Raw genomic sequence first — 12,024 nt, 5'->3', positions numbered from 1 at the left:
ATTCTTTACCACTAGCGCCATCTGGAAGCCCCAATAGTACTGCTAGACGGCACTGACTGCTTTCAGAGCTTGAAGGAGACCCCCTAATGAATGCCGTGAGGGTAGCAGAAAACTTCCTGAAAGAGCTCATACTTGTGTGGAACACTGAAAGATAGACTAGGTATTACTTAAAAAGATATGAGGGTGAAGAAATGTTCTAGGCAAGAAATAAAAACAGGTGCCAAAGCACAGAAGTGAGAGAGAACTGTTTAAAGGAATGTTTCTATTTTAAGTAGTTTAAAAAACAATGCATAAATGTATATAGCAAAAGTGTTAATCATCTCTGACCCTGGAAAGATCAATTCTGTCTTTTATATTACAAACAAAAACAGCTTTAGTTTTCTTGAATCCCTTATCCAGTAATACTTGAAAAGGAAAATAGAAATTATTTATTTTTAATAAAATAATTTAATAATTTCAACATGTCTGTGAAAAGAGTTAAAAAACCAAGAACACTGAAATACCCAAGTCTAGAATGACTGCAAATATTTTGTCACATAAAATATTATCTTTAAGGGTACGTTTGATAGTAAAGGCTATACATGCAGTTTTAAAATCTATAAATACAAAAGGCATTTTTGTATTTTGACCACAGAAGATTTTAAAATGTAAATCATTTTACATATCATGTCAGCCACCTGCTCAAAATCTGTCAGTGGCTTCCCAGGGTCCAAAGTCCTTATCATGACTCATGAAATCCTTTAGGAACCTCTGCAATTTTTCTGATCCCCCTTTCTTCCACTCTCCCCTGTGCTTCCTTCCTTTCTGGGACAGGCCTCCATTATTTCTGTCAAACCTACTCCATCTCAAAGCCTTGACCTTGCTGTTTTCTCTGAGGGGGAACCACAGGCTCCATTCAGATCTCTTCAGAAGTGGCCACCTCTCAGGTGCCACCCCTTGCCACCCTAATGGAAACCACCCTTGGTTTCCACTGCCTTGAATGTGTAAGTCGCTCAGTCATGTCCAACTCTTTGCAATCCCATGGACTATAGCCCTCCAGGTTCTTCTGTCCATGGGATTCTCCAGGCAAGAATACCAGAGTAGGTAGCCATTCTCCTCTCCAGGGGATCTTCCTGACCCAGGGATTGAACCTGTGTCACCTGCATTGCAGGCAGATTCTTTAACATCTGAGCCTCCTTTTTCTGTGTCATATATGACTTACTTGACTTGTATATGTTTTGTATCCTCCAGTAGAATATTAAACTCCCAGAGTGCAGGGCTTGGTTTAGTATTTGCCCATGTCCTCAGTGCCTAGAACAATGCCTTGCCATACACAGGTAACAAATATAATGCGTTCCTCTGGACTGAATCGTGAGGAAGTGATTAAGTTCATATCCACCAAAGACAAGGGAGGAATAAGATGATTTCCATGACGTCCTTACCCTGTGCCCACATGCTGTCTTCTGTCCTTGGACTGGCAGTTGAGTCACTCCAGTCCACCAAGACCAACAAGGAGACATCATCGAGTTGTCTGAATCTGGATGCTGTCCTGCTATGGTGTTGAAAATCCAGAGTCTGAATGGCAAATTTATGGGAAAACTGTTCTCAATCTCTTTCAGTCTCCTTCGTTTCAGAATGAGAAACAGCACCCCTTCTCTTGGGAACTCCTTAGTGAGGTGTAATACCTTTTATGGCTGAGAGAGAGGAGGCGGGAAAACATGGGCTGATGAAGGTGTCCGCTGGGGCAACAGGGAATCAAAGGTCAGTCTTGTGGGCATCTGTTGTAAGCACCATAACTCCAGTTCAAGCCTCCTGCCCAGTGATGGGGGAAAAGCCAAAGGCTGAATGGTTTATGTTGTTGTCTTTACTTCAATAATAAAACATTTTAGTGGAGCGTTTCTGATACACCTTTTAGTATGTCAGGCTTTTATCCTGGACTCTGTCCTAACTTGTGAGAAGATGCTGGAGGATAGTGCAAGGGCTGGTAAAGGGAGAGACTGTGATTTTTATCATCGTATGGTGAGGGGCAAAAAAAGGGCTGTCCTCTGTCAAAGAGGAGACTTTGCTTTATGCACATTGCTGCTGAAAAATTGGCAGGAACAGGGAGAAGAACATGTGGCTGCTTTGTTTTATGGAATTTTTCTTCCTTTAAAATGATAGAATATTTATATAGCACATGGATTATTTTTTTCTGAGTAGCACCTGAATGTGAGAAGCATCGCTATGGAGTAAATAGAATGATCTCTGTGGAATAAATTGTGTGTCAGCATCTTCATTTTCTGGGCTTGGTGAACTTTCAAAGACCTTTTCTTTTTTTTAAATTTCTCTTTCTTCTCAAAGCCATAACATTAGAAAACAGCTGCTCCATGGTATCTAGAAATCAATTAAAACAGAGAATACTAATTTGTCTTAGTCTCTATTTTCTCACCTTTAAAATGGGGTTGGACACCTGAAACTAATGTAATATTGTGAATCGACTATAGTTCACTTTAAAAAATGGGCTTGATAGTCACACTGTACAAGATTATCAAGAAGATTAGACAGTATAACCACAGCTCTACATGCAAGAGTTTTATAAATAGCGGTCCTTCCATAAATTGTTCTCATCATTGTTTTAATATTATTGTTAGAAGGAAGTAAACTAAAGGGTTTAAACCATAGCCTTAAACAGCAATTTAAGGAAGCAGTAATTCCAAAGACTAAATGACCAAAAAGAAAGCGAGTTTGTGGTGATTTTGTATCAGTTTGTACAACTTTCAGCTGTAACCCAGTAAAGAAAGCAATACTTCTATTATTCAATAGTTAAATATGAAAGACAATTATTTGGTGTGCTTTTTAACTTCTTACTTAATGTGTGTTAGTCACTCAGTCGTGTCTGACTCTTTGTGAGCCCATGGATTGTAGCCTGCCAGGTTCCTCTGTCCATGGGATTCTCCAGGCAAGAATACTGGAGTGGGTTGCCATGCCCTTCTCCAGGGTATCTTCCTGACCCAGAGAAAACCCAGGTCTCCTGCGTTGCAGGCAGATTCTTTACCATTTGAGCCACCAGGGAAGCCCTTTACTTAATGCTTTAAAAAATAAATTTAAAAAATTTTTTTACTTAAAAATAGATTTTGTATTAACATGGTTCAAAATTCAAATGCCTCAAAGGGTGTATAGCAATCATTCTTCAGTCCTCCTGTCTCCTCATGCCTGTCTGGAGGCAACCATGCTACTAATTTCCTAATAGCCTAGTTCTATACAAAAACTTGTATGTATTTCCTCCTCTACACAAACTGAAGCACAAAATAGCACTTGCTGTTCTGCATCTTTCTTTTTCACTTAGAGAATTTTATCCACAATAATCCTCATTTTTTATGGTTATGTATAATTCTTTGTAAGGATGAACAAAATTTACATTTTCCATTAATGATCATCAGGTTGTTTCAGCCTGTTGCTGTCACAGACAGTGTTGCAGTGAATAATCTTGTGAATATCTCATTTCTTGAAAATGCAAGTAAACCTGAAGGATGAAGTCACAGAGGAATAATATTGATGGGAATCACTGAAGTGCACTCCAGAGCACTCATATCAGTCTTTACCTTCACCAGCCATGTGTGAGCAAGGCTGTTTCCCCCGCCCACACCAGCTCAGTGCCCTACCACATGTCCTTCAGCTTTGCTATTTTGATGGGTAACGCTTTAATTTCCTTTTCTCTTGTTATGAGTATAATCAAACATCTAAAAAATATGCTTAAGAACCTTTCCTGCAAACTGTTGGTCCTCTCCTTTGCCCGTTTCTCTATTGAGCTGTTGGTAAATGGGATATTAAAGGTTAGAGTGAACTGGATAGTGGGAAGAGAGAGTTCTTTTTTTTTTTTTTAGATTTTTTTTTTTTTATGTGGACCATTTTAGAAGTATTTATTGTATTCGTTACAACATTGCTTCTGTTTCATGTCTTGGTTTATTGGCCATGAGGCATATGGGACCTGAGCACCCTGATCAAGGATCAAACTGGCAAACCCTGCACTGGAAGCTGAACACTCAAGCACTGGGCCACCAGGGAAGTCCCATGAAATATATTTTTAACATTGATGGACTATATTCAAATTCTGCCTCAATTTTTTATCAGTTATGTAAATACTTTTGTGCTTCAGTTTCTTCATTTCTAAACTGATGATAACAATGCCTTCTTCACAGCACTCTAGGAAGGATTAAAAGAGATAACTAATGAAACACATTTAGTGCTTATTTAGCCCTTAGTAGGTGCTCAATAAATCAGATTTTTTCTTCTTTTACTTATGAAGATTACAATAAACATTTTCATATTCCTAAGGAGTCACATATAAGTTATCTGGGGGAAAAAGGAAGAAAGAAAAAAAGGCATGGAGAGGAAGGAATCAAGGGTAAGACAAAGAAGACATATTTCTTGGCTTGAGCATCTTCAGTCCCTTTATATCTTGTTGCCCAGTATGCTTCTAAAACACTTGTTCCTCTGAAGATGATCAGGGAATACAGGCTAATTTTAATATTATCACAAGCAAAACATAATTAAGGAAGTAAATCTGCCCAGATGCTCATTCTGTGTTACAAAGTCAATATGTCGTGTGGCTTTAAAAAGCCACTTGTGCCCTGGCATTATCTGGGGGGGCTCTTGGGGCCTCACAGAGAATCTTATAGTCAGCTCTCCAGAAGGTTTGCTGCACTGACACAGAGCATTATTTCTTTTTGTTCACAAAATAGCAAGAATCATCTTCTCGACTCTTCTTCTGGGCAGATATGTGTTCCTCTCCTGTGTATCACTTGTGCCTAGCTCAGTGTCAAGCACACAGGAGATGCTGAATCAAAATGCATCGTGGACTGAACCTGTGCTTTTGAAATTTAATATGAGTCAAGGTTAAAACCCCAAATGAAGAATTACAAACATCTATGACCTTCAGAAAGGACAGTGACGCACTCTTCTTCTCTATATCCGTTTAAATGCCAGTTTTGTCTGGAGAGCCATGAGTTTCAATGTTTTTTAGTTCACCACATTCTATTTTTATTTCAATTTCCTCTCTCTGACTCACCAAATATGATCTGCTGTACATTCATTTGAAATAAAATTAATTGTAAATCTGTTTTGTGAATTCCTTAATATCTCATGAGGTAAATGGAGAGGCTGGAAGGTGTTATGAAGCCTGATGTAAAATCACACTCTGGAGACCCCAGGATGTGATATTTTGATAGCACCATATATGGTGAATGCTGAGGACTTTCACATATTTTCTCTGTTCCTAAGTATTTAAAGCTTAGACAGCATATTAAAAATCAGAGACATTACTTCGCCAACAAATGTCTGTCTAGTCAAAGCTGTGGTTTTTCTAGTAGTCATGTATGGATGTAAGAGTTGGACCATAAAGAAAGTTGTGTGCCTAAGAATTGATGCTTTCAAATTGTGGTGGTGGAGAAGACTGTTAAGAGTCCCTTGGATAGCAAGATCAAACCAGTCAATCCCAAAGGAAACCAACCCTGAATATTCATTGGAAGGACTGATGCTGAAGTTGAAGCTCCAATACTTTGGTCACCGGATACAAAGAGCTGACTCACTGGAAAAGACTGACACTGGGAAATATTGAGGGGAGGAGGAGAAGGGGGCAACAGAGGATGAGATAATTGGATAGCATCATCAACTCAATGAACATGAGTGTGAACAAACTCTGGGAAATAGTGAAGGACAGGGAAGCCTGGCCTGCTGCAGTTCATGAGGTCACAAAGAGTCGGACAGGACTTAGTGACTAACCAACAACAAAGCATTTAAAAATCAGTCGCTCTGTTCTTTGTAGGCCTAGGTCACAGTCTCATATGAGTGAACGTGTCCTGTGCTTCAGCCATGTAAGCTCTCCAAGCTAAGAATAAGAAGGTCTCAGAAGCCCCAGCTTTACTTGCTGACCCTGGAGGGTAAGAGCTTTGTGGTTCACTTTAGAAAGAGCACACACGTTACTGCAAAAAGCTCATCTGGGCTTCTGCCAAATTGTCCGCTGGCCTATGGAGAGCTGCTTCTCTGTGTGTGTGCTGAAAAGCCACTTGCAGACCCCTCCTCTTTGCTTGTGTCCCCCCCTTGGAGGGTGGGGGGAGCCAGGGTGGGGTGAGGTGAGGTAGGGAGAAGGGATCTGGAGGTTCCTCATCGTGCCGGCACACTCAGTCAGAGAGGCTGCAGGAATGAACCCCCAATCTCTTCCTGTTGTGACACACTTTAGCTTTAGGAATACTTGTCAGACTTGGCAGGAAGGTCACATGTATAGAAAACATGCTTGTCTGGGCTCTGAGCCTGGCGTGGAGCCCAGAGTGCCAAGTGAGATCACATTCAGTCCTCGAGCTCCAAAGATGTGCTGTTTGTGCATCGGACCCTTTGTCCCTCCTTTCCCCTTTCTCATTTTTATACAAAATGGACAATCATTGCTGTTTTCTTCAGGGAATGTGCCATAGAGTGAGCAAAGGCCACATGTCCTGATGAGTTTTGCCTCTTGCTAGCTGATCTGGTGAAGAAGTGTGGACCTCAAGTTCATGGTACCACTGGTTTGTGACACAGCCTCAAGATACCCCTGTTCCTGGGCCCTGGAACCATGGGGAATTGACTTAGCAGCGTCAGCCTGGTTCAGCTTTTGGGCTTGAACATACACTTCAGGATAGGAGCTTAGCAGAAGCTCTTACAAGGAAGAGCTTGCCAGGAGTGGGAGAGTGACTCAGCAGGGACTCAGGAAGCACGAGGCTAAACACTGAAGACCTGGCTTGTCAGTCGCGGTAGAAGATTATCTGAAGGAGTAGGCAAAGCTGCAGGGATTGAGGAAAGGAATGAGGCAGTGCAGGCTGACAAAGTGCTTCAGTCTCCATGTACGCCCTTGTTTCCTTCTTCTTGTTTCAAAATCAGCAACAAAATTTGAGAGGTGTGCATGTAATATTCAAGTGTTATACAGCTGATGTTATTGTTTGTATTTGTGTAACTTGCCTTTTGGGTGACATGAACTCAGTAGGATACGGTCTAGAGGCAGCTCAGTTCTTCCTCCTATTGGTGCCCATAATCACACTTGATCAGACCTCTGTCCAAGGTGTCTTGAATGTGTCTAGGGTAGCAATGAAGTTCTTTGGTTTCATGTTAACTTATTGGGGTCTCATATCATTTATAATAGCATTTCAGTAGTTCCTCTTGTGTTTTTCAAATATTCATCATATCAAATAAAAATAGTGGAGGTTTAAGTTTTTCCTAACTTTTATGCTTTTAATTTCATTTTCTTTCATAAGTGTGTCTATTCCAGTGCAGTGTTAAATGAGAATATTGATAATGGATATTCTTGTCATGTGGTTTTGAAAAGCATAACTGAGGCTACAGTAAAATGCATGCTTTTGTGCAATGTGGCTGTCAACATACACTGCTCATATCTAGTCATTTCTCTTTTAAGAATCTATTCACATTAGAGATTCAGACACTTTATTATTTATCGGGTTCTTCACAGTAGTATTATTTATCGGGTTCATTATAGTAGTGTTTATAATGAAAAATTAGAAGAAATCTAAAATCTAAATTAACACTGAATTATGGTATATTCATATGATGAAATAAGGCTGAATTATTTATTAGCACATAACAAACTACACCCAAAATTAGTGGCTTAAAATAATATTTATTATCTCACACAATTTCTGTGGGTAACAAACCCAGGGACATCTTAGCTGGATGGCTCTGCCCTAGGATATATCATGAGATTTTAGTCAAGTTGTTGACCAGGCCTGTGGTCATCTGACACCTTGACCAGGGCTGTAGGTTCTGCTTTGCCGGTGGCTCCCAAGCATGCTTGAAGACTTAGTGCTGGTTGTTGGCTGGAGGTCTCAATTCCTCACCACATGGACCTCTCCAGAGGTCTAGAGCTGCTCCCTGCAGCAAGTGATCCAAGAGAGAGCAAAGTTGAAACAGCATCTTTTTTGAAGTCATGCCCTGTTTGTTTTCTAATATTCTATGTGTTGCACAGATCAGCCCTATTCAATGGTGATAGGGACCTCAATAGGGACATGAAACCAGGAGGCAAGAATTACTGGGGGTCATTGGAAAGGCTGGTTACTACAGTCTGTGCCCTGGCCTCCGATGATTCTCACCCTCACACATGCAAAATACAATCGCCTTTTGACAAGGTGCTCAAAAGTTTCAGCTAAGTCATGTGCAGGGACAGATGAAGCTCTTCAAGAATAGTTTCTTCAGTATATAGTTTCTGTGAAATGAAGTATTTCCTATCATACTAATAAACAAGGATGTCACAGCCATCAGGGATTCTAGCCCTCCAAATGTGATTTTCTGAGCCCAGGAATAACAATGCCTGCTCTCTGGCAGAGTCAACCACTCCCCACGGTGAGCACTGGCCTCAGATAGCTGAGATGCATAAGAAAGGAATGAGTCTTGCATCTTCCCATACATAGAGAAGTGCTAAATTCCTTAACTTGAGGTATCTGGCTTCCTTAATTAACAATAATTTTTTGATGTTCAGACTACTGGCCCGTTATTACAAGTTTACCTTTCTCCTCCCCCAAGCCGCCTCAGAACAGTTCTCTCAGGGTTACTTGAGCTGCTATCTCCTGGGCTTGAAGTCCTAAAAATTCCTACCAAATAAAACTTAACTCTCAACTTCTAGGTTGTGACTATTTTTTAAGCCAGCATTCCAAGTACAGTTCAAGTACAGTTCCTCTCAATCTGAAGACCTGTGGATTACAGAGGCAAGTTACCTGCCCCCTCCCACACCTGATATATATATACTGGTGCGACAGCCTTTAAATAATATTACAGATACTGCCATTCAAAATGGGGAGATCAGGAGGCACACAGAAGTCACTGCTTCATATAAATCCTAATATCCAGCTAAGTAAATATGGAAAAGTTCCTTAAATAGGACTTGGGTCCACTCTTTCCTGGGAGTGATTCTCTATAGCTCCTGGTTCTACCCTCTGAGCTCTTAGTTCTGCCCTCTGATTCTTCCTTCCTGTTCCATTAAAGGTAACCCATGATTTGCAGCTTAGAGATAGTCTTACTCTACTTCCTGCCTCTCAAAGTTTGACCGTCTGAAGATCTCTTTTCACTTTGTATGGTTTCTGTCCATGCAGTCCACCCTGATAATGTTTCTGCCAATATTAATTTAAAAAAAAACAAAAACAAAACTCTGTAGGTTACCTGCAACAGGGCAGTTAAGTGGGGTTTATTCCATTAGTTAAAAGCCACACCATAAATCTCTTCAAGATAAGCCCTTTTCTACCTTGGGCTGTTGAAACTGCAGAGGGCCAATGTCCGTAAACTTTCAGAAGCCCTAGAGTTCTCTGAAGTACTGCCTTAGATTTTCCTTAATCACTAAATGAGATTTTTACAGTCACAACCTCAACTTCATCTTTAGACCATGTTTTCCTGGAAGAGCCCTGCATTTGATCTTTGCCTGGGAGCTATTTTACAATTTTAGCATTTTCTGTCATCTGGAAAATTTCAGAAGCAGAAAGTCTTGACTCCTTTTTATTGAATAATTCTTCCTTCTGCTTATCTCTCCTCTTACATTTTGCTATAAGAAACCAAGCAGTACTTTCAACACTGCCTGGAAATCTCCTTAACTAGATCACTTAGCTCATTAGATATATTCCTCCCCGCCCCCCCATATTTTCGCATAGGACAGTTGCTAAATTTTCTGTCATATCTAACAAGAATCTCTTATCTTTTAGTTCCCGGTAATATTTTCCAGATTTTTCCTCTGAGTCCTTACCAATGGCATCCTTGAAGGTCATCAGGCTTCTGCTAAGTTTCTTCAATGTACCTTAGGCTTTTACTTCTGCATTTTCCCTGTCATAAAGGCACCCCCACATTTTAGCAGTTTTGTTATGATAGTGCCCCACATCTGATACCAAAGTCATAATTATTTATATGCAACATTATTCCAAAATGTAGATATTTAAAATAATTAATCCCTACAATGTCTGTGGATCTGGAACCCAGGAGCAGATTAGCTTGGTGATTCTGTCTTAGCCTCTCACGTGGTTATGATCAAGCTGTCAACCAGGGCTGCAGTCATCCAAGAAGCTGACTAAATGGGAGGATCTACTTGTATGGTGACAACTCAAATATTAATACCTAGCAAATTGGTGCTGGTTATTGGCAGGGGATCTCAATTCCTCACCACATGGACCTCTCTGAAGTGGATGACTGGAGTCCTCATTACATGTCACCTGGCTTCTCCTATACCGAGCAAACCAAAAAAGGTGAAAACTGCAACATCTTTTATGACATAGTCTTGAAAGTCAAACTGTTTTTCTGAAGTATCTTATTGGTTACGCAGGTCACCTCTGCTTAATGTGAAAAACTACTGCATAGGGTCATGAACACCAGGAGGCTGTAATGATTGGGGTTGTCTTGGAGGCTGGCTACCACTTGTCATAAATAATTATGTTAGATATCTAAAATAAGGTGTTTGAAAAACTTTAATAATTGGTTAAATGAAAGAAATTCATTTAATCTGTTATTAAAAATAACTTTTATGTTATCTGAGTATGCTTCTTCATGCAGAAAAGATAGAAGGAAAACAAAAATGTTAGCTTTGTTTATTTCTAGGTGAGTGGATTGTGAATTTTAAAGTTTTGTTTGTTTGTTTTACTTTTTTGTGTATCTTTTTTTTTTTTTACTTTTTTGTGTATCTTTGAAACACAACACTAGTGTATATAAACAATTTTATAATGGACAAACTCATGAATTTTGAGGGCACAATTAGAATAATGATTTATAATTTTTGTTCCTTTAAGAAACAAACAATATCATCTTCCCTTAGTTTAAAAATGAAAATTTCTATACTCTTTAAAAAAAATCAATGATAATTTTAAATGGTTGGCAATTGATGATTTATTAAAAGAAAAATCAGGAGTTCCCTGGTGATCTAGTGGTTAGGGCTCCACATTTCCACTGCAGGGGGCACAGGTTTGATCCCTAGTCAGGGAATCAAGATCACACAAGATATGTGGTTAGGCAAAAAAAAACTTTTTTAATCATACTGCCAAATTTTAAGTTAATATTTATACTAGCACACATAGATCATGTGTGTATGCATATGCATACATGAGTGTGTTCAATAGTAAAAGGAAGAAAAAGACTTCTTTAAAGGTCATTCCTGCAAGTCATTGCTCAGTAAAATATTCTTTGGGCTATTTAAATTCAACACTAATTTACAAGTACAAACTTTTAGATTTTCTCTTTCATTTGAACACCTGCCTCCACAATTTCTCCTGAAAAGATGAAGTTTAAAGATTCCCATAAGATTATTTGAGATACAAAGACAAAGCAAAGTTTAAAATCAAGCTGTAGGTGAACTTCTAAAAATACACCAGGCTTGAGTTTTTTTGAAGCTCTTTCTGAAAATTAATGCAGAAGTTATTTTCTTTCCTTTGGGTGTGAGGACAGTCCATATTCATGAAGTAGAGCTCAGGATGCTGGAAGCCTTTCCTAAGTATTCTGTATCCACTCAGATCAGAGCCACTGTGGCTGTTTGTAAAGTTTCATTGTACAAAGGTGTCCACTGGGGGCTGGTGGTGCTGAAATTCCAGCTCACACGTCCTTGTCCAGCCGTGAGGGGAAATGTGGCTTTCCCCCTCCTGTTTCACAAAAATGTCTCCAGCTGGGCTAAGAGTGAATTCTATCAGTCCTTTGTATTATGAGCCCTAGGAAAACTTAGGCATTTTATTCAAATTACCAAAAATGATACTAAAATATAGGGAGTGAGTAGAGACTGAAGGGAGATAAAAATGTTAAGGATTTGGTAGCCAGTTATAATAGGTTCATGAACTCACATGGAGTATGAAAAAATTGTTGAGGATTTTGTTTCATTTTATTTGGTTTCATCTTTCCCCATTGCCCATCTTTTGAATAAAATGTACTGGAAGAGTAGAAGGGGACATTTTTTCTTTCAGGTGCTACTGGTCTTTTCATTTCCACGCTACCAAAGCAGGGTTCAGTACAACAGAAACAGAAGGAAAGCCTCAGAAGAGATGGGAATTTAAAGTCACCAGTCTGCTAGGAAGC

The sequence above is a fragment of the Odocoileus virginianus genome, chromosome 21 (genome assembly GCF_023699985.2).
Source record: "Odocoileus virginianus isolate 20LAN1187 ecotype Illinois chromosome 21, Ovbor_1.2, whole genome shotgun sequence".
Taxonomy (NCBI): Eukaryota; Metazoa; Chordata; class Mammalia; order Artiodactyla; family Cervidae; genus Odocoileus; species Odocoileus virginianus.
Note: the sequence above shows the minus strand (reverse complement) of the source record.